The 19,754-nt window shown below is 40.3% G+C and overlaps 1 long non-coding RNA gene across 1 annotated transcript in view; it reads right to left on the bottom strand.

Annotated features, from left to right (window-relative positions):
- The window catches only part of LOC115896535, a 174,788-nt gene that overhangs the window by 49,877 nt on the left and 105,157 nt on the right, over positions 1-19,754 (bottom strand). The window contains exon 2 of the long non-coding RNA XR_004056444.1: positions 12,161-12,257. This is a non-coding gene — a long non-coding RNA (uncharacterized LOC115896535). The remainder of the gene's footprint in view (positions 1-12,160; positions 12,258-19,754) is intronic.

Here is a 19,754-nt window from a genome sequence, read left to right on the forward strand (position 1 = left end):
GATGTTTCAGGGACACCATTTGTTTATACAGATGTCTGTCCTTGAGGGATTTTTGTTTGAGATCAACCACCAATCATGTGTTTTCTGCAAGGAAATGACACAGTGAGGGTGGGTTCCAACCCTCAGAAAATTTGCTAGCTCAGTGAAATAAAACCAAGATTCCATTTGGAGAAACCTATAGCTGCTTCACTTTGCACTAAATTGTAAAATGGGTGGGTTTTGTTGTTTTAGAATTCTTTTCTGTAACAGTCTACCAAGAGGGATCCCTTGGGGCCTTTAGAAAATAAAAGGGGTAAAACACATGCTGGATTAAGAAGTTATATATTATCCACTGGGCTCAGCCATGCAGGAGGCCTCAGCATGACCTTGGCAAGTTTCTTAACCTCGTCACACTTTGTTCGCTCACCTTTAAATGGTGATAATATTAGAACCTGCCTACTTGTTGAGAAGATGAAATGGCATGCATAAAGCAGTGTCTGGGACACAGGAAGTGCTCAGATAATGTAAGCATTATGAATTATCACCAAGTCATTACCAGTGCTTCGAGAAATATTTCAGATTTGGAAATGTTGAAAAATCCACATTATTAAATTTGTATTGTCATTGCTACATTACAAGGAACTGTTTAATGACTTGCTCTGAGCATGTTCAAGTCCTCCTTTGGCTGCAAACACAGATGACTACCTCAGGCCCCTGGAGGTGACCCAGGATTAGCTACACTCTATTCTTTCTATACTTGGAGAACTGGCATGTGCTTGAGAAAAGACAAGAAAAGCTACTCCAAATTAATAAAGTCTTCACAAATCATACACAAGTGATTAGAAGTGTTCATTCTGAGTATATCTGATCATTTAGTATTTGCTCAAGAAAACAATAATTACTTTGTACATGATCTGCCATAAAGACAAAAAATGAGCAAGAAAATAAGAGTCAAAGTCAGAAAACATACAAGACACTTAATATTATAATCAGAGAACTGAGCCACACTGTCATAATTCACTTTTTTATTGTTGCTAATATTATGATGTCCCAGAAGAAAACTTCCAAGACATTTATGTAGACCTTTTTAACACCTGGTTTATAAAATAACATTAAAAGAATATAGTCCAGTACATAAAACAGAAAGTTATTTTAAAAACTGAAATTGGCCAGGTGCGGTGGCTCACGCCTGTAATCCCAGCACTTTGGAAGGCTGAGGCGGGTGGATCATGAGGTCACAAGTTCAAGACCTGCCTGGCTAACCTGGTGAAAACCCAGCTCTACTAAATATATAAACATTAGCCAGGCATGGTGGCAAGCACCTGTAATCCCAGCTACTCGGGAGGGTGAGGCAGGAGAATCTCTTGAACCTGCAAGGCAGAGGTTGCAGTAAGCCGAGATCCCGCCACTGCTCTGCAGCCTGGGTAACAGAGCAAGACTCTGTCTTGGTGGAAAAAAAAAAAAAAAGAATTCAGCTCCTAGAAAATACTACGGCAGAATGATAAAGTTAACATATAACTATATATCAAGCTGAGTCAAGAAGAAAGGAATTTCAGGAAGATACACAAAAATGATAGTGACTCAGGAGAAAAGAATAGACCTGCCTATGGAAACGTATGTTGGTTCTCTGGTGACGTTTCAGCCTGAGCACTAACATAGGAAACATGCTGTCCTTCTCCTGCTTTACTAACATTCTGCCTTCTTGGTTGGTGTATCCCTGTGGCAGGCTGATGAATACATTGCACCTGCTGCTCATGTCTGGGAACACATCCAGCAACAAGGCACAGTTACAGCTTCAGGGAAGTAAGGAAGGTGAGTGACTGTCCATACTGTGTGTGTGCGTACCCACAGTCACACATGTGTACGTAGCACCAAGTTAGTGAAAAGTTCTTATTTAAAAGGTGCTACCTAGGCTAGGCTGTGGTTTTCCTCTAGTAGGTAGATCCTTGAGCAGTCTACCCCTAATTTGCCACAAATTCATAATTAAGTTACATAGCTGGGTGTTAGTATATTGTTCTAGATATAGATTTCAGAGATTTTAACCCTGCCCTAGTGCATCTAATGCAGTAGGGTGCCTCCAATGATAAGGCTATCTATATCTATTTAGCTATCGCTATATTATTTACATACATGCACTAATATAGGTAGGCATTCTATCTTCCTGTTTATTCAACTCTATCTGCATATGTGTGTGTGTGTGTGTGTGTGTGTGTGTATTCAACTATATCTATCTATCTATCCATCCATCCATCCAACTGACCCAGAATTGTGCTCACAGCAAGGCAGATACTCTTAAACATTAGTGCTGTCCCCTGGACATGTACATCCAGATAACTATATTACGGGAACTACAATTTCAGTCTTCTGAGCTTGGCTTACCCCACAACCTGACAGTCATGCTGTGCTGCGCTATTTTTATGTTTAATATGTACTCCTTGAAGACGATACTATGAAATTCCACTGTAACACTGATTGATCGTGTTCAAATGCTCACTTTAAGAAAGGTTAGATGCCAGGAAGGAAGTGATATTGAATCCTACAGTGCAGGAAAGCAGCTACATTGGTTTCGATCTTGATGCTATTTGAATACCTCATCTTTTCTGTTCTCTTCTACAACTTATAGATAACCATTAATAAGAAACGGACTTTAGAAGCCTCTCACAGTCTTTCCTGTCTTTGGTACACTGTAAGTGATGTTCAGTTACACTGGAACACAGTGAAGACTATTTGAGAAAGCAGTAAAATGAATGGCCCCAGCTGGACAATATAGGGACAGTCTATAATGGCTACAGCAAATATAATTATTTAATTATTGTAAAATTAAGCAATAAACTTCTTAAATTAAATATAGCACAATCGGAAGGCTAGAGGAGCACATTTTATCACACTCTTAAGGACCATTAGAGAAGTTATATTTTACAAAATTTCCATCTGAATCACTTCATTAAATAACACATACGTATTCAGTGCTTATTATGTGCCAGAGTGTTAAGTATTGGGAAGATGGATGCAATAATCAAGCCAAGGACTTCACAGCATGAAGAAGGACTATATGTATTTACAAAATACTACAATGAATCCAACTTTAAATTGCCATTGCAGGGATGTGCACAGGAGTGTGGAGACACAGACAGGGTGCAACTTAATTCATCTGGCCACGGAGAAGGAAGAGAAAGGTTCATGGAAAATGAGAAAAGTTAGCTGAGAACTGGTGAACAAGCAAATATCTACCCACTGAACGATGTGGGGGAAATTATGCCAAATGCATGAATCTCTGATTGGGGATAGGGAGGAAGAATCCCATTCCTCTTCTCTTAGCCAAGCTCATAGCCTTCCAGCTCTGTGTCCAAATTAGAAGTAGAATAGTACTCTTGCGATTCAGAAAGTCCCAGAAAAATCCATCCATCAATCCATCTACTCAACAAATGATTATTGACATCTTATTACATCTTAGTCCCTTACCTCACCTAGGAATGGAGCAGTGAATGAACAAAATAAGCAAAACCCTGGCAGGGTAGAGCTTACATGAGAAGGCGGGGGCAGAAGTTATATAAAATAGATAAACAAAATATGTCACGTATCAGACAGTGCTAAGTTCTTTGGAAGAAAAGTAATAAAGCAGAGAAGGAAAATAGATAATAGCAGGGAGACTGTTTCCATTTTAATCATTTGATCAGGAATATCTCCTGAGAAGGTAAGAGTTGAATAAACTTGAAGTAGGCCAAGGAGCGATGTTCAGGGATCTTCAGGTAAAGAGTGCTGCAGGCACAGAAAACAGTCAGAATGAAAACACTGGGCAAGGAAAGTGGCTACTCTGTTCCAGGGAGAGCAAGGAGGCCAGTGAAACTGAAGTTGATGCTTGGGAGAGAAAGAGAAGAGAGAAGATGAGGGCAAAGAAGGGACACGTGGTGCCTGGCGGGCCACGTGAGGAAGCTGGCTTTCCATCTGAATAAGGCAGCAGCTGCTGGAGGATTCTGAGCAGAGAGCCTATCTGGTCATTGTGTGGAGAAAAGACCATGGAGGCCCAAGAGCAGAAGCGGCGAGATGGCCGGAAGACCTGAGCACTCACAGGGACCAAGTTGCTGGGAGCTTAGCTGAGGCAGGGAGCAGTGAAGGTGTTGAGAAGTGGCAAGATTTTGGATATATGTTGAACAAAAAAACAGTAACAATAAGATTTGTTGACAACTGATTATGGGGTGACAGAGAAAGAGAATAATCAAATATTGTTCCAAGTGTTTCAGCCTGAGCAAGCGGAAGACCGGACTTCCCATTAATAAAATGAGGAACTCTACAGAAGGACATGGCTAGGGGATGTGGGGAGAAAAGAGCTCAGTTTGGACATGGTTAATTTGAAGATATAAATTAGACATCCAGTTGTGAGGTTAAATAGGCAGTTGAATATATAAATAATTTTGGAGCTTAGGGATAGGTTTTGGCTGAAGATAGACATGTGGGAGTAATTAGTGTGCAAATGGTACTAAAGCCATGAGACTGGAAGAGATTTCTCAATGGTGAAAATGGTGGGAAAAGAGACAAGGTCCAGGCACTGAACCTTATGGGACTCCAGTGCTTGGATGGCAGGGAGATGACCATTTGAGGCTAAGATGCAAAGCCCAGAGATATGAGATCAGGCCAGGGAAATGGAGCATCCTAAAGCCAAGTAGCGAAAGTATGTCAAGGAGGTGGGAGGGGTTGATGGTATAAAAGCTGCTAACTGTTAAGTATGATGATGACTGAGCCTCAACTGCTGGATTTAGCAACATGGTGATGATGGGTGATCTTGACTAGACAGTGCTGAAGGAATGACTGAGGGATCAGACTGGACTCAAAAAGAAATAAAAAGGCAGAAATGGAGGACAAGTTCAGGCAAACACTTTAAACAAAAGGTTTTTTTTTTGGTTTTTTTGATTTTTTTTTTTTCTTTTAGCAAAGAGGAGAGAAATGTGTTATAACTAAAGAAAAAATTAGAGGCCACAGGTCAAATTTTCTTAAGATGGTAGATCTTTCTATTCCTATTGGGAGAAAAAAAAGAACAACACAGAGGGAAAAATAAAAACTGATTATGTAGGAAAGAAAGGAAAGAACTGCTTAAGTACTGTAGGAGCAAAGAAATGGGAATAGTTTGGCCAAACTAGGGCTAAGAGTTTCCATCAGAATTAATCAGTGTCCATTAGCTGGGATACTGTGATCGGCCCACTTGGGTAGGTACTTCACCTTTAAAACATCACTGTAGTAAGGAGGCGGCCTGCAATGGAGAAAAGAGGAACAGTTCTCAAAAAGTATGTGGCCCCTGAGCTGTGAGAGGGATACCCCAATTTATATGTACTAAAAAAAATCTGAGCTACAGTAAACAACTTAGATCAACCTACCTAATTCCTGAGCACTGGAAATGTAAGTGCACTATTCTTAGATACTGTTATATGAAAATACAGTGGTATTTACTTCCCAGAATCTCCCAACCAACTTCCTAACCTTTCCTTTTTCTGCTTTGGTTTAACCAATAGTGGTTACTGCTCAGGCTTTAGACAAAAACAAATGAAATAAAATGACTCTGATTCCTTTGTGGCCTAGGAGGCTCAAAGAGACACAAACACACACAAAACCCCATGAAAAGCTTCGCTACATAAAGCGTGAACTGATTCAGTTTGCAGCCCTGCAGCTATAGAGGCCTCTCCAATACTCTGATCCGGAAACCACAGAGCAGGAAAATCCCCCAAGTCCCATGAAATCCAAAGATCCAAACATGGGGTCATTTTTATGCCCTTAGGAAAGTTCTGCCAAAAAAAGATCTTACACACAGTGTAATCGAGAGGGCAGTATCCTTATGTGCACATGTAGATCTTCAACTCCAAGCAATTAACCCCACACACATCTGCCTCTCTAATGGGTGTCTGAGAATAAACAGCACACATCAATCCCTTCCAGCCTCACTCAATGACGAAACTAAGGAAAGAAAACGAATTCTGAACTTCACCACACAGCTGTGATTCACAAATATTTATAGTAGCCATAAAGCTGGTGACCTTCAGGAAGATAACACGCTTGGCAGACATTCACCTAAACACAAGAGGGGAAAGGGCCCAAATCTCAAACAGCAGAGAACAGAGAGAGAGGCAAGATTTCCCAAGTTCCATAATGGGGAATTCCAATGCATTCTAATGGGGATAATGGAAGCTGACAATTCTCTTGTCAGTGAACTTTGGTAAGCGGAGTGAAATGCTTGTGACAAAACAGATCAGCCCTGCACGGGCCTTTCTGGATGGCCTCACAGAGATTTTCCATCAGGCTCACTACACAATTGGATGGGACTCAGGAGTACTGTCTACAGCCCTGTATTTCTGACATTATTAAGAACGACAGGTTAAACCTTTATCCCAAATTACAATCACTCAGCATGTTTAAGCAAGTGTGTACCTTGTATCAACAATATACATAGAGATGCACTGAAAATATCACAAAATAAAACTCCTGTCAGGAAAGTGGCACCAAAAGAAACACTGTGAGCAACTTAGCAGGCACTTTTTTTTTCATATTTAGTCTCTTTGTCTAGTTTAAACTCTTCTTTACCTATTATCACACCCAAACCTATGTCTTCTCACTTTCCTTATTTTATAGCCAAGAAATCCAACAAAATCAAGAAAAGTAGACTGAGAGCTGAGTCTTGGCCTGATCTGTCCGCAGTCAGGTGGTTATGAATCTCAGAAAGCGAGATCTAGATTCAGTCTTTTGGAACTCCTGCCCTTAACATTATTGTGTGCACATCAGCACATCACAACAAATTAATATTTTATGTCAGTGCTCGAGACTGCACAAAAGAGGTCATCCACGCGTACATATGTGATTTGACCAGCCTGAACTCGGTCTTCGATACCCGCCATGTAATATTTAATGCAAACACCTTAAGTTACGTACAAGAATGAGCCAAGAAGCAAAGCACTGTGATCATGATTTAATCATCGTTAATACAGTGGGTTAAGTTCTATAAAATTTTAAAAAAAGGAAATATAGTCGTTAAAATGTAGGCATAGGCTGTATAAAATCTTAAAATAGAAAGTTACCTTTTCCCTAACAAAGAAGAATGAATAAAAGAATGAGAAAATTTAAGTTGTCTGGTTCTAAACTAGGTTTCTATTTGTAGAAAGGAGAAGTATGTAGCTGGGATTTTCTCCCACTTGTACAAATATTGTTATTGTCTGAACATCCACAATAAATTAAAATTGCGGATTGATTTTTTTCAGTAAGGACAAAGAAAGGCAGAATAAAACTTTGAGAAGATTTTAGAAAGAAAAACTATATTTTAAATTTAAACTATATTTTAACTATTTAAAAACTATATTTAAAAACTATATTTTAAACTGGTACTGAATTAAACAGTTAAATATTTTTAATAAGATCAGAAGAAAGTAAAGAATCTTGTTAATTTTTTTACTATTATCATTTTATAGATGAAAATGTTTTGTTTAATTCCTCAGCACTGATTAAAATCATTATTAAGAAAAAAACTGACATCACTAAAATAAACTTATTTAAATTTAAAAGGACAAAGCGAACAAGCAAATGAAATAGGGGAAAAAACAGTGACAATAATGAGTTAATATTCTTAATAATTAAGTCTTAAAATCTGTAAGAAAAACACTGAGTCTCTATAGCTAAACAGTTATAAAATCTGGACAAATAATTCTCACACACGTTTGTTTGTCTCTGTCTCTCTCTCTCCCCCCCCCTTCCCCCACTCCTTCCTTCCTCCTTTCTCCCTTTCTCTTGCCTCTTCTCAGAGTAATGGCTAATTATTGCTTGAAAAAAAATTAGCAAAGTAACACAATGAGTAAAAAATAAAACATATAAAGAAAGAATATTACCAAATTGACCAAAATAATTAATAATAATACTCAAAGTTTTTGAGTAATGATACTCAAATTTGTTTTAGCAAAATAAATTCTCCAGCATATAAATCAAGTATAAACATCTACAATACTTTTACAAAGCCAAACTGGCAGATTTTTAAGACTCCCTGGGTTTTATGTAGTAAATCAACTATAGCTCTTCTGAGCTAATGAATTAACCCTTAATTAAAAGAAAGTATTACAATAACAATTGCTATTGGTTTTGAAGCATGTACTTCATGCATCAAATACAGTGACCGGCCCAAAGTGAGAAAGTAAGACTGGAACTCAGGTGTATGAAGTCTACCATCACCCTTGTCATGTGCATTTCAGCATGGTCTATGACTTTTGTGAACTGGAAGCAACGTATGTTCCACAAAAGAGAGCAGGCAATGGCATTACAGTGCCTTTACATGATAGAATATTACGTATACATTAAAATAAGGGTTTTTCCTTCAATTTGCAATAATATGAGAAAGTATGTATAAGTGAAAAAGCAGTCTGCTGAATTTTATGCCTACTATTATCTCAACTCTTTAAACTGCTTATCAAAAATATTCCATAAAAGACTCCATTAAATGCCATCTGTGACTGTCTTCGATAGAGGCATTATAGTTGAATATTCCCCTTCTTTTATATATTTTCAGTAATGAGCATTCACTGCATTAATGCCCTTTAAAATTTTGTTTAATTGTAAAAATAATAATACTCCTGAAAATCTTACTGATCACACGGATGATAAAGTGCAAACACCTGTACTCCAGAGATCATCTCTGTTTAGAGTTTGGTATATATTAATATATATTCTAGTAGACTTTATAACACACATGAACTTGTGTATAGAGATTGTGTGTGTGTGTATTTTTTTTTTATTTTTATTTTTTTTGAGACAGAGTCTCGCTCTGTTGCCCAGGCTGGGGTGCAGTGGCCGGATCTCAGCTCACTGCAAGCTCCGCCTCCCAGGTTTACGCCATTCTCCTGCCTCAGCCTCCCAAGTAACTGGGACTACAGGGGCCCGCCACCTTGCCCGGCTAGTTTTTTGTATTTTTTAGTAGAGACGGAGTTAGCCAGGATGGTCTCGATCTCCTGACCTCGTGATCTGCCCGTCTCGGCCTCCCAAAGTGCTGGGATTACAAGCTTGAGCCACTGCGCCTGGCCATGTGTGTTTATTTTTAAGAGGAATGGGATTATATTAAATATATTATTCTGCAATTTGCTTTTTCAGTTAATAAGTAATCAAAGATAGTTTTCCATTACTTTTATGATCAGAATTTTGTTTTTTATATCATTGCCATTAAGGTGAAGCACACTTTGCCATGGCACATAGAATAAGTACCTAGGGGCCGGTGGCTCCTTGACAAAGGCATGTCTCCAAAACTTCTACTACATTCTCAGGCTCTTGAGTCTGCTGCAATTATAGATTTCTAAGAATGAATGAATGAATACAATAGTTCCTTGCTTAAATTGCTTAAAGAAACACAAATTAATTGGTCTTTCAATTTTCTTTGCCCATCTTTGTAAATGGTATAGTAGAGTCAAATATGCCTTTAAGTGTCAGAAATATCCTTTTGTAATAAAAATGTAAAATTTAAAAAAATCATACCACAATTTATGTGGCAAAGGGTATTGCCATGTTATTTCATGGTTTAACTATGTCAATCCTGTTCAAACTCTGTCTTTGCTCATAATAAAAGAGGGATATTTGAGATCAGAACATTCTTATTCAACATGATTATCAGACAGACCAAGATAATTGCATGTTTACCCTAATATATATAAAAGGCAGCAATATATATATAATATACATAAAAGGCACCTTATATATAAGGGTGCAAACTAACAGTGTCACTCTTAGAAATTACGTAAAAACCAAAGTAGGAAATACCATCTAAACTTATTTCATAAATGAGTTATATATACTAGCTTAACAAAATATCAAGAAAATAATATTTATCAGGCCCTAATTTGAGCAAAGCTGTAATTTAGGTGGGACTTAGACTAATACATTTGGGGCATATAGACTATGTCAAGCAATGGAACATCAAATGCCCTTATTCCAAGGGTAAGGTTTGCAGTTACAATAGACTTCATTAAAATTTGTTGATAATTAAAACCCAAGCATCCAAGATAAATTGCATTGTGGGACTAGCACCTACTGTCCCCCGAAACACTCTCATTCACTATACTATGAGGTCTTCAGCAGTACAAGGATCATGTTAATCATAGCTCAGAAAGCTGCTTAGCCTGGAGGTCAAATCCAGCCCACCGCCTGTCTTTGTAATAAAGTTTTATTGTAACACAGCCATGCCCATTCACTTACATATCTATGACTGCTTTCATACTACAATGGCAGAGTGATGCAACAAAGACTGTATGGCCTGTAAGCACTAAAATGTTTTCTCACACTTTTTAGAAAACGTTCACCAATTCTTGATTTAGATTACTGTTTGAAAAACTGATTTCTTAATATTTGTTCTGAGCTTCTCTGTACGAGTCTGAGTATTTCCAGTAAGGAATAAAAAATAATGTCTGACTGTGCTTATTCCAGGGAGGCATTGTTAGTGCTAAGAGGCAGTTTTGTGTAAAGGTTAAGAAGATAGAATCAAATCCCAGCTCTGCCTCTGACTCACTGCAAATCTCAGACAGTTTACTTAAGCTTTCTGTGCCTCCATTTCCTCATCTTTAAAACAGTGACCATAATAATAGAATCCTGAAATGTTGTTATGAGAATTGAAAACATCTCAGCGCAGGGCCTGGCACACAGTGAGGACTTATATTAGCTAATAACTCTTCCTATCACATATCATGATGACCACTGAGCATCCAAAGCGAGCCAACACAGGCTTCATGTGGTCATTCTTCCAGCTGTCAGGTGCTGTGGTTCTCTATGGAGGAGGGAACGGGAGGTTCCAGTTAAGACACTATGTGAACCTGAATCTACGTGGGCTGGAGAAAGATGCAAAATGCAGACATCTGTTTCTTCTGCAAAATGTAAGGACGACACAGGAGAGCCTCTCATCTCAGCTGAGCACATCTACACATCTATACAGTGGGCCCGGCTCTGAGACCCATCTAGCCTCCTTCCTCATGTAAGAAAACAGGGACTGGGAACTCATAATCCGAGAGCGGGAATGGTCAGCAATGATTCAGAAAATCTCTTGATTATCTAAAATCAGCAAAGCACTTTGTGAATTGGGAAGAAATATAAGCCTGTCCACAATGAGACGGTCATTTAGTTAGGGAGAAAAATAAATAAGTCATTAAACAAAGGCAGTGTCTTTGCAGTGACTAGTATATGGAATGATACCGTCACTTTCCCTCACTTTACTTGTTCCTCCCCTATACCCTCTATCCCCCTTCACCCCTTCCTTTCTTCTAGTCTTCCCAGAAGGTGGCAACACCTAGGTCTCAAGTGCTTAAGAAAGCCTCCAGTAAAGCCAGCATTTATGAGCCAGCCTTTGGAAGATCCAAACAAGCACAGTTGGTGGTGGGAACAGATCACTGGCCCCAGGAAGGAGGAAATTGTGTGGAGGCCTGACCAGGAGGATCCCTGAGAGTATCATGAGAGGTTTAGGGCTTACCCAGCAGGTACAGGGGACCGTAGAATGTCCCAGAACAGGAAGTGAGATGACAGTGGTATGCACTGCAAATAAGTGGGGGGCAGAGCACAGAGGTAACCGCAGGAGACAAAACTGAAACCCGGTAGGCGGTCACACCGGGGCGCAGAAGACTCTAAGAAGCATCTAAGCCTTTTCATGTCTTCAGGTTCCTGAGTGATGTAGCGGTGGCATATGGCCAAAATTGTTTTACTTGAAAGATTTCTCTATCTGAAAGCTTGCTCATTCACTCTTTTTTGTTTATTTATTTATTTATTTATTTATTTTTATGTTTTTGTTTTTTTTTTTTTTTTTTTTTTTTGAGGTGGAGTCCTGCTCTGTCGCTCAGGCTGGAGTGCAGTGGTCAATCTCAGCTCACTGCAAACTCTGCCTCCTGGGTTCAAGCAATTCTTGTGTCTCAGCCTCCCAAGTAGCTGGGATTACAGGCACGTACCACCACGCCAGGCTAATTTTTGTATTTTTAGTAGAGATGGAGTTTCACCATGTTGGCCAGGCTGGAACTCCTGACCTCAGGTGATCCACCCTCCTTGGCCTCCCAAAATGCTGGGATTACAGGCGTGAGCCACCACACCCGGCCTACCTTCGTTTTTAATAACAGAAGTAAAGCTCACAAGCTGTCAAAAATATTTCAGTCTGTAATATTTTTGGTTTCTTCCCTTCTCATTTAGATGTCTCACTTACCAAGGAGAGAGAGGGTGGAGGCCGCGTTTCCTCAATCATGAATCACACTGACTCCACAGCCATGTGGGCACTCTGGCCCACGTCTCACACACCAACACTTCAAAAAAGAAAACAGAGAGATCCAGTCAACCATTTTAAAAGAGGATGTGGTCATTGTTGGTGATGAATTCTATGAAGTTCCATTAAAGCCTGAACAATCAGCACAAGCTGTTTTAGCCACGTAGGATTAGAGCAGTGACGCAGGACAGCGTGGCATCACAATCATGCTACCCCACTCCAGGATCGTGTGCACTAACGGATTCTTTGTCTTCAGAAAAGGAGAAATGAACGTTTAAATGCTGTTAACAGATGAAATAACTCTCATGAAACATCCAAAAGAACCATTATTTCAAACCCATTGAAATTATCTCAAGCAGTCTGAAAATTAAATTAAGATTCATTATATGAATTTATCCATTTCATGATGACTCATTCCATTTTTTGGAACACATGGTACCTTATACAATGCATTTCAAAAACAGGAGATAAAGGCAGTAGCACAAACTCTGCTAGAAATGTGAGTTTATATTTTTATTTCACATTAATTTATTAGGTACACAATTATGAGGCTTTATAGAAACAGAATGATACCTCATGAATAACAAGCCACTTTACCAAAACCAAGTAAACCTGTCCAATGTCCTCATTCAATTTAATATACAAAAATTCTGAAAACTCGATATTGTCGTTGGATGGAAAGATGACCACAAAACGCAAGCCTCCCTAGAAACATGTATGCCAGAAGCTAAAAATACAGGTGACTTTCCATCTATGATCCACATGAGAAATGTTTCATCACCAGTGAAGGATGCCTATGACTTCAAATACTGCATTTCAGGGCTCATGCTTTTTTCTGTTCTCCTCATTCATCTGATTTTGCTCTTCTCTTCCCAGGTGGCAGCTTCTGACTACTATAGATGTGAAACACCCTGACATTCTTCCTCCCCACCCTGATGAAGGGAAAATTGGAGAAAGAACTTCCCAGAACATTCTGGCTGTCCCTCTAGGCAGTGATTCCCACACGGTCAGCTTCAGTCATGATCCAAGGCCATCTGCCTGCAGAAAATGAACTGAACAACAGCAGCTGGAAATTTATAAAATTTTATACCTGCTGAATTGCCATTTCAGAAGCCCTAGGGTTCAGAGGCCAGGGAACAGGACAAGGTGGCACTACCTCTCCATGAGGCTCCCTTCCTCCAGGACGGGCCTTTGGTATGTTCATGGGAAGCAAGGGTGTGACCCAGGGCAATACACTGGAACATGCCTGCCTGAGACGCCCCAGCAGCCCAGGCACCCTCACATCGTGCAGCACGGCCAACCCTCCAGTCCCAGCAGAGTCTTCGAAAGTCCGTGACATCATCCTTTGGACAGGACAAGGTGCAGATGCAAATCCTTGAAGCCAAAAGAGGAGCCAGGGAAGCACACTCAGTCTCAGAAATATTCCTAAGAGCGGCCAATTGCTTTTTCACGACATCACTAATATCACCTTTGGGTGTGGCAACAAAATATGTTAGTTGAAATTTCTTTATTAAATGGCATGTTTGAATACACAAGCTTCCTCTCTCCAGTCCTAAAATCTGTTTTACAACAATTATTACTAAAACATCCTTATAGTTGTTTAGATCTGAGTTGAAATTTAAGTAATAAAGTTTGACAGATCCTCTGGTTACTGCCATGAATAGCTGGCAATTTCTGTAAGTTCCCACGTCTCAGAACTACATTAAAAACAGGGCTAATAGGTCTCCTGCCTCCCTCAGTGAGGTCACAAATGAGCTGATGTGACCCCTCAGCTGGACAGCAAAACCACACCTGCAGAATATGGGTCAGTCTCTTAAATGACAAAGACTGGGGCCAAAAAGAACATTGTAAGAATTCACAATCAGTAACACAACCAGAAAGCAAATACTGCAGGAAGAAGACATCCCTGCTGAATCCAGCACAGACAGCCCACAGCCTGGACTGCCAGACAGTCCTGGTCCAACCAACAGACTCCAAAACCCAGCTTCTTCCTTGTGGAAAAGCAATACCCACAGGACAGAGCTCTCTTGGCTTGGGGGAAAACACAGCTTCCTATAGAATATGATGTCTAAACAGGAAATTGGTCCCAGCAGCAGGATTCGGATTCAATGGTATCCACCCGAAAGGGTTGTTACTGTGCCTGTGTTTACATAAATAGTGAAAAAGATATTTTACCAGCCTGGTGCTTCTCAGCCAAGTGAACAGTATTGGGACTTTCTACTCCTGCGGGTCAGCCCTTGCCTGGGGAAGACAGGGTGCTCACCAGGACACCCACGTGTGCCTGTGAGCGTGCACTCAGGAGCTGAAACAAGTGACAAAGCAGAGACCTTGAGTTGGAGCCAAGCTAGAGGAACAGACAACGATTCTTGTAGGTCCAGAAGCAGAGACCCCCTGTCCTCTCCCAGCAAGGTCATAAATTAGCCAATGCATTAATCATAAATCACTGACATATTTTCTAGAAAACTGAGAAGAAAGTCAAAAGGCAAAGAAACTACATAGCCCCAGAGGCTCACCCCAGACTGGAAGTTGGAAAATTTTTAAGCGACACTTAACTACCCATTTAATAAGAAACTGCTTACTTTTTGTAAACATAGAAATTTCTCTATTTGACTCAATTCCCTATTACCCTTATTCTTTTCTCTTTTAGCTTAGCACTAACCTTGGTACAAACAACCTCTGAAATCCTCTGAGTCATAATTTTCAGAGTTCTGCTTATTAAAAAATGCCACCATGAACATACATGTGCAGAATTATCATGACAACACTTTTGATTTACCAACAGTAACTCTTTCCCAGAAGTTTTGCCCTGTGGCCACCTACGCTCTTCAAATTGTCTCTAAATGGAACTACATGAAGAAGATTTCATATCAATTATAACTCACTAAGTCCTCATCAGCACATGACTTTCTGTGAAAATATGCCACCTTTTCCCTGCCCAGCTTACTCAGAATGATGTAAGATGTAGACTTAAACATTATTTTGGACACGAAAGGTGAGCTGAGTGGTAGCCTTTATCCTGAAGATACATGACAGAAATGTACACGCCAGGCCAGTCTTACAAGCTGAATTTAGAAACTGTACCACAATAAGATTACACTGGAAATAAAAATAGAAAAGACCGCCTGGCATCAGAAAGTTTAGTGGAGTGATGAAAAGAAACCCTAAAAGATACAGGTTCAAGAACCCTAAGAACTGCTGGGCCAGCATTTCCCAAAGGCAAGAATTCCACCAGTGGCCATGGCGTTTAATTGACAGGCTTCTCAACATCAATCCCTCAGTTAATCACCATGCACAGCACAGCCCCATGGCCACACATGGTGGGTGCTTAGAAGACAAAGCAAGAAACTATTACACTCACAGGAGCTCTCTACATGATTTTTCTGCTATGTAGTTCAGTAAATACCATAAATTGGAGGAAAGAAAAGTTACTTACAGGCAGAAGAGTCAAGGAAAAGATTTCTGAAAATGGGAAATGTGATGTGGGCTCCGAGGGATGAGTAGGAGATAAGGAGTCTATTAAAAGAGATGCTGAAGTATGTTTTAGTGGGTGCATTGCAGGTGAAACAAACAGTAGGTGAGGGAGGAACAGCGGAAAGTCATCAGGTATAAGAGCAGAGCCATTTAGGCCAGCACCATGGTGAGTTAAAGCATGAGTTCCTGGTACCGTGGAGTTGAGTGGAAACCCCACCACGGAGTCCACCACAATAAGAGTTTGCAGGAGTGCAAACTGAATGAGATAGGTGAAAAAAAGTGATCCCACAAAGGTAAAAATCTGGACTGCAAAGCCAGGAGAATCACAGACAGAAAGCTGGCCTCATGCTCAAGTCTCTGGAGGAAGACAAGGAAGTAAACAAGAGGGTGGATTCCAGGTGGGAGGCCAAGGAGCAGGGAGGGTGGCATCAGGAGTGTGTGCAGGCGGCCAGCATCGGCTAGCAGGAGCATGTGCCACGATGACTACCTGCAAGCTCACTCACATGCAAGGGCATGGAGGGCTCAAAACAGCCACTCCAGACAGCTAAGAGATAGGAAAAGTAGATGACACACAGATCGTAGGGAATGGTAACGTGAGAAAGAGATGAGACTTCGTCCAAAGGAAGGCAGAGTCACTGAAGGTTCAGTGGAATGTCAAGATGAGCAAACTTTGGGAGGGTGAATATGGCAGCTCTGCAGAAGATGCACAATACAAGAAGGGGAGAAACTGGAGCAAAAAGCTGCCACCAGAGAACTTCAGGTATGAGGAGAATGACAGTAAAGGATGCACCTTGCCCTTGCCAAGCAAAGGACTTGCCGTTGCCAAGTTCCTGGGAAATCACCTCTAAGACCTTAGAATGTCCTGCCTGATGAGAGACTTTGTTTTAGGGGAGCTTTAGGCCATACAGATAGTCTAGGCTAACTATGTGGTTAATGGCTGAGGGCTTGGGCCTCCCTGGATTAGTCTGGCCATGTCTATGTGGTCAATTCTCAGTAAAAACTCAGGACACCAAGGCTCAGGTGAAGGAGCCTGGTTGGCAATACCCCATGCATGTTGCCATACATTCTTGTGGGGGAAGAAGCACTGTCCATGCGTCTCCACCAGAAAGAGACCATCAGAAGCTCCTGGCCAGCCTCTCCCAGACTCCAGCTATGCACCTTTTCCACAGCTGGAGTGTAAAGGGTACTGCTGTACCCTTTGACTGAGATCAACCATAATCACTAATACAACAGGTTTTATACATTCTTAGAGTTCTTCAAGCAAATCATTGATCCTGAGGATGGCCATAAGCCACATGGCAAACATGGTCAGGGGACCCCACATGACTAAGTGTGCAGCCTGGGCCCTAAACATCAACATTTAAAACCCAGGAGCAACAAATGGCATATCACATTGGAATTATTCACCAAGAAAATATATTCCACATTCCCAGAAATATATTAGCCTTCTAAAATAGATTTTAAGATATGCTAAATAAAAAGACAAAACATCACAGTCCATTTTTGCAAGGAATCAAATACATAGAAACATCAGTCTAAAAACTCAGCATGTACTTACTGAGGAATGAACGTTCTTGAATTTAGAGCAATAACCTAAATGACGAAACTCAGAATTTTCTCAGTAGGAATTAAAATACAAAATGAGTAAAGGGCATTATTTCTGGAAGTGCCTTCATCCAGTGCCACTGGTTTGATTGAAAGGAACTATGCAGAGGACTGAGCACTCAGAGGTGGGCTGTGGGATAATGAAATGCCATTCACTCTGGCTGTAAGCACTGCAACCCTTTCTGTTACAGTCCCTAGCCTGGCTGTCCAGGCTTCCATGAGGTCACCTCTGACAGCCTCTGTCACTTGTTCCTCATAGGTGGTCTCCACACAAATGTGCTTAGATAAATCAACACTGGACATTTAGGATAACAATGTCCCTTGAAAGAATGGCAATCTCTGTGGTTGGGGATCCTTGGAAACCCCAGGCACTCAAGAAAACAAAGAATGTGTGACAAGAACAGAGAACAAGCCTTTGAGGCAAAAGTGGTAGGGAGGAAAGCAGAGAGAGGGGAGGGGGAAGGAAGAGCAAGACAAAAGGAAGATGGGGAAGAAAAATACACTACAAGCAGCTACAGGGATAACAGGATGTCCTGAAATGGTGCAGCCTACTGAAAAATATGATATAATCTATCATTATAAAATGGATCTTTATTGTTTCCTTCAACTTTTGTTAAAATAAATTTTATGGAAAATTGAGGTTTACAACATGATGTAATGGTGACATACAGATAGTAAAATGGTTACCATAGTGAAGCAAATTAACATATTTATCATCTCACATAGTCACATTTTTTGAGATAAGAGCAGCTAAAATCTACTTATTTCACAAAAGTTCTAAATACCATATAATTTTATTAGCTATGGTTCTCATGCCTGCATTAGATGTCTTTGAAGGATACAAATAACAGCAATGTCAGCTTCAGGTACGAGGGAGGCAGGCCAGTTCCTGGCCATTCCCTTCCACTGGCAGAACATCTGCTGTCACCTGCCACCACATTTCTGAGCAAATATTCCAGCATTCAAGGAAACAATTTGAAAAGGAAAAGAAAAATGCACAAAAGCTTGAGGTGATGAAGAAATTGTATGATGAAGGCAGCAGCCAGCCCCAGCCACTCTTACCATGGTTCAGGGAGCAGCCGCGTACCCCTCCCCTTCTCTCCTCTACAGGCCAGCACTAGTTGGGGTCAGAGGCTGGTCTGTGGAGCAAGTTCATTGAGACTCCCAAATATAAGATTGCTGGCCACTTTACATTCAAGACAGGGTCAGGACTCAAATGAAAAATGGGGTAATTTTTAAAGATAGATCTCTGGATTTGTTCGATATCACCACTTAATTTTTTTTTAGTTTTTTTAAAAATTTTTTTTTTAATTTCCATAGGTTATTGGGAAACAGGTGGTGTTTGGTTACATGAGTAAGTTCTTTTGTGGTGATTTGTGAGATTTTGGTGCACCCATCACCCGAGCAGTATACACTGTACCCTATTTGTAGTCTTTTATCCCTCACCACCTTCCCACCCTTTCCCTCGAGTCCCCAAAGGCCATTGTGTAAATCTTACGCCTTTGCATCCTCATAACTTAGCTCCCACTTATAAATAAGAACATATGATGTTTGGTTTTCCATTCCTGCATTACTTCACTTAGAATAATATTCTCTAATCTCATCCAGGTCACTGTGAATGCCATTAATTCATTCCTTTTTATAGCTGAGTAGTATTCCACTGTATAGGTATACCACAGTTTCTTTATCCACTTGTTCATTGGTGAGCATTTGGACTGGTTCCACATTTTTGCAACTGTGAATTATGCTCCTATAAACATGCATGTGCAAGTATCTTTTTCATATGGTGACTTATTTTCCTTTGGGTAGATACCCAGTAGTTGCACCACCTAAATTTTGAACAGTATTTGACATTTTGATGTCTAAGTGCTGACAGCAGAGTTAGAAAGAGATAGGATATAGTAGGCCTGGCTCTTAAAGGTTTCTCTTTCTTAATGATGTTCCTTTGCCCCTTGGTTTGCCTGCACCGGCCTGAATACAGAATCTGTGCATGAACCCAGCCAAGCTCTGCACAAGTTCTGAATGAAGTCGTGTCTCTAGCAGGGACAGCATTGATGCAAACACTCGTGGCTTTAGAAAGTTAGAGACCTTACACAAAATGTGGGACAAATGTACAGAGAGAGAACACACACACATATTTATAATCAGATCATTATAGATATAAAATGCAACAATATTGCATTCCAATAAGCAAATAAATAGCCTTACTTTCCACATCAGCTTGTACATCCAATCAGAGACTTTTTCCTGTATCCCAGTTTAGCACACTGGGTGTTATGCTGAATGACATGCATAAGACCACAATGACATGGGAGGTCTCTGCCCTCAAAGAATTCAGCCTTTAGAATCGCTTTTTCCCAAATCACAATCTCATTAGCAACCAGCTGATATTTGATCTAGAAATAATTCCACATATTTATCAAGAACATTTAATAAAGAATCCCTTCAGCAAATATTTCTC

Source organism: Rhinopithecus roxellana, chromosome 3 (assembly GCF_007565055.1).
Source record: "Rhinopithecus roxellana isolate Shanxi Qingling chromosome 3, ASM756505v1, whole genome shotgun sequence".
NCBI lineage: Eukaryota > Metazoa > Chordata > Mammalia > Primates > Cercopithecidae > Rhinopithecus > Rhinopithecus roxellana.